Source organism: Seriola dumerili, unplaced genomic scaffold (genome assembly GCF_002260705.1).
Source record: "Seriola dumerili isolate Sdu_G_001 unplaced genomic scaffold, Sdu_1.0 BDQW01000111.1, whole genome shotgun sequence".
Lineage (NCBI taxonomy): Eukaryota > Metazoa > Chordata > Actinopteri > Carangiformes > Carangidae > Seriola > Seriola dumerili.
Window position 1 is genome coordinate 2,480,574 of NW_019174366.1, and position 4,629 is coordinate 2,485,202.

Consider the following 4,629-nt stretch of genomic DNA (forward strand, 5'->3'; position numbering starts at 1 on the left):
TCATCAAACCACGTCGTTACGTCTACCATGAGTCTCTCAATGAACAATGAACAGTTAATTTAAGATTCTTGGAAGTTAGGAAGGACAGTTCAGTTATGATAGGAACATGGACTTAGGAACTATTCATCTGTAATGGCTTTTTTCCTATATCAGGTAACACTAATCACCATGGTTTTCTAAACAGTTAGGACCTGCAAATTAGGAAATGTCTTTGATACGACCCCTGGTTCTTTCTTGGTACCAACAAAAGTGTGTATGTAGTATTGAGTATTGACGCAACAGGTATTGAAAGTTGTTATTGAATGCCTGAGTCTAAGGCCCTTGTTTTAACTATGCACGTGCAACAAGTGCAGAGTGTGAGGTTCTTGTGGGGTCGTCTCCAAGCGCATCTGATGTTTTGGTTCACGTAGGCACGGCAACACAAAGTGTAAAAGGTTTGTCTGAGGTGGAATTTAAATCAGATGATGTTATGATTCATTCTTAAGCAGTCACATCACTGGTCTCTTCGCTCTGTAACAGCTGTGCCAGTCACTGTGACAACAACAGCTCAACAAATGAAGGAGGGTTCTCCAGTTAATTATTTTGCTGTCTGGATGGTGCAGAGCAGCACGACCTGACAACAATACAATGATGATAGAAATGATTAATGAAAAAAAAGGAACTGTGAGAATGCTTCATACCCATTTATAGATAAATTGAAACTGATTTACTGGCGTTCCTGCTTTAAAGACAATAAACATTCAATTTCTTTGCCAGTTTAAAGTCTTATTGGATCTGGAGAGTTTAGTTACAATGGTTCATTTACATTTTAAACGTTATCCCTTCATTTGTGCATTTGTTCTGTGAGTTCAGTGTGCTTGAGTTGATAAAATCACCAAAGTGGCAGCAGATTATTGTTGCCAGAAACAGGCGTAGTTCTGTCTGTTCTGAATCTAAGACACATTTCCCACCAAAATAGCAAAACCTCGCTTTGCGCTGCCTCATTTGAATGAACTTCCCTCCTGTTTGCACTTCTCACCTGTACACTATGTGCTCTGTGCTTGGCACCAAAATACCACAGAGTCAGACAAAGCAAATTTCAAGGTCAGGAAAATATCAAACTGGTTGTTCCACTGCCACGAAAATAGGGGCCTTCATCTTTTTGACTAAAACTGTCTAGGATATCAGGTCTAAACATACTGGAATCAGTCTCTAACATAACCACCTTGTGTTATTTCAAATAAAATTGTAAAAATTTCCCCCAGGTTGCTAAAACCCCAAATTCAGGTATCTAAAAGTATAGTTGTAGCTTCACCCAAGCTACCAACAGACACCATTTAATACAAGACTAGGTCTTGACTTCCTAGTAGTAATACCAGTCTAAACCTTGCTTGACGTGCACAGGGCAGCTGCTCAGACAACAACCATGGAGACCATCTATTGTGGGTCCAACCCACTATAGGGTAGAGTGGGGTGAGTTGAGGCAGTTTTTACTTGAAACGTCTTTAAAGTGAGGGCATGACAGTTAAGTCCCTAACTAAAATATGTACATATATTTCGGGATGTGCTGCATCCCTGGGAATAATCACTGATCTAAAATAAGCAGGTCTCAAAATATGACATACCAAAAAAAAGTGGCCTCTCCCCACGAGAGTAGTCACAATTGAGCCACATGCGAGTAAATTGTACAACTGACTATGTTGAAGTAAAATGTAAATCTGTTTCCTGTCAAATGTGCACTGACAGACACACGAATGCCTGTCTTCAAGGGGCTATCTGTTAGTTTTCTCTGCTGCTGAACTTGGTTTTTTGCAGGGAGCAGGTGGTAGTGATTGATAAGAGCTTCAGCCATCAATGTGTTTACAAGACAAGAGGTTATAATATGTCCTCTGAGCAGCTACTCCTTCACAATAGATTGGAGGCTACAATGAGTCGCATCAGAAATTTACGAGGCCGGCCGGGGCTAGCTGGTTACCATGCTATCTTCAGTAGAAGAAGAGACACTATAGAGACTGACTTAACATTGGCATTACTTTCCACCTCTGGAAACAGCTGTTGGTAAGTAAAGGAATGAAGTTTAATGCTGAACTCACAAATTCTACACTAGTAAGTAAACAGCTACTAGTGCTAACATTAGCTATGTAGCAAAAGCAAATCTTAGAAACAGCTCATTTAAGGATTACCCATTACAGTCCTTAATTCTAACTGGATTAAACTTGTAGAGGACTAGCTACTACAGCCTTTGCCCTCCTATATTATAATGAGGAGTGTTTTTAAAAAAATGTAGTACAAGAAAATCACCCAGCTCATTCATTCACAAAGGAAAAGCATAAAGTACCAATCCCATATGGGACCATTTGAACAAACCTACTGCAGTAAGTAAGCTCTTTTTTATTTCCTTAAATGTGTCCTGAAGCAGACCATCCAGCTGGAAGGAATTCACAATGTGATTTATTATAGTGGAGTAACACTGACCTATATTCTACACTGACTGGTGTTAGAGAAAACTGGCATGAAGCCACATTCCAAGAAGAGTCTGGATGTCGAAAAAAAGGACCAGCAACATGTTGAGACTGTGCAGGCAGTCTGAATGCACCATAGCCAAAACTCATAAAATTCAATTTAACTTTATTCATATAGCACCAAATCATAACATAAGGGTCTTTACAGAGTCAGATCAAGACGTTAAAGTGATCCTGTACCTTCGTGAAAATTTTGGGAGCTGACCTGGAAATGCTCCTTAGTTTACTACCCAGACCACTTTGTACCTTTGCAACAAACTAATGCAATATCAGGCTTATCATGCTCAAAAAGAATGCCCAGGGTTTTATGGTACTCCAGAACAACTGTTCTATTCATTCGCTTTCCAGGTGTGAAGGTGAAATTTAGATCATGTATGTTTCCTGTACTGACGTGCTTCTCTTAGGAGCTGACCTGGAAACACTCCTGAGTTTACTACCAAGACAACCTTTTACCTTTGAAAAGAAACATAGCATTCCCAGTACACCTCTGTTCCTTTCAACACCAGCACAATGGACTACTCAAGTACCAGTGAGACAATGAAATCCAGTTTGATTTAAAGATAAATGGATTGCCAGGTTCATCAGACACAAACACTTCTGAATGCCCAGGGGATTTATGGTACTCCAGAACAACTGTTCTTTTCTGCATGTTTCTAATGATTCACAAGATCAGGGTCTTGTCCAATGCTCTCTTCCTCCATTGACATACACTGTCACATGTCCTGGAAAAATTAAGCGACCCAGTTTTTCACCCAGGGGAATTAGCTCAAATGGTAGAGCGCTCGCTTAGCATGCGAGAGGTAGTGGGATCCGACGCCCACATTCTCCAGAGGAGTTCCTGTTTTAGCTCCTCTTCTTAAAGACGGGACAATGTTTTGAAAAAGCACTTAGTCATGACAAAATAAGTGCATTGTTTTGAACTCAAATGCCAGTTGAGTCATGAAATGTCATCTGGGACGTCCACTTTGACAATACATCTAGGGGTTTGTAGGCGTTATCACGGTCAAAACAATGCCCGGGCATTTATGGTTACTCCAGAAACAAATGTTCCTATTCATTTACTTTACCAGACTTTTCCAGGTTGAGGCATGTAATTTAGCTCCTGTATGTTCCTGTACTGACATGCTTATCTTTCGGATCTGGACCTGTAACACTCCTCGGGCTTTACTACCAAGAACAACCTTTTTCCTTTTGAAAAGAGCCATACAAGAAGATGAGGTGGCCGAGTGGTTAAGTCGAGTACTGATCTTGGCCTCTACCGTGGTTCAATCCCACCTTCGTGGGAGCAGTTGTAATGCGCAGTGTAGTGGCACTCCACATTCTCAACCTCGTTCTTTACGATACAGGCACATGACAAAACCTTTTTGAAACTTCAAGATTAAGGCCGATTATGCGTGCGAATGTACCATTGTCTTGAAGTGCGCGATCCCATCCTCGTGATAACAGTTTAGTTATTGTCAGATGTACGTGGGCGTTCACTGCACCACATTCTCCAAAACACCTCTGTTCTTCCTTCACACCCAGCCACAATGGATACTCAAGTTACCAGTGAGACAAATGAAAATCCAGTTTGATTTAAAGATCAATGGATTGCAGGTTTCAATCAGAACACAAACAACTTTCGAAAGGTTTTATGATACTACTGGGAACGAAATGGTTTGGGAAGTTTATCATTGAAGCAATTATTTTGTTCATTTCTAATGACATATAAAACAGTTAACAGTATAAATGTGCTGTTTCACAAATTAACTAGCAGATTTGAACAGTTTATTCAAGATTACTGTCTATTTTTAAAGGTTAAACAGTTGTCATTATATATCTCATAGTTGCATAAATCCGTATCAAGAGTACACTCCTTTCCTATAGGGGAATTAGCTCACAATGGTTTTAGAGCGCTCGCTTAGCATGCGAACGAGGTTAGTGGGATCTGACGCCCAAACATTCTCCCAGAGGAGTTCCTGTTTAGCTCCTCTTTCTTAAAGACGAGACAATCTTTGAAAAGCACTTAGTCATGACAACAATAAGTGCGATGTTTGAAATCAAAATGCAATTGAGTCAAGTGAAGTCATTCTGGGGGACGCTCCACTTTGACAAAATACATCTAGGGTTTTGAGGCTTATTCACAGGT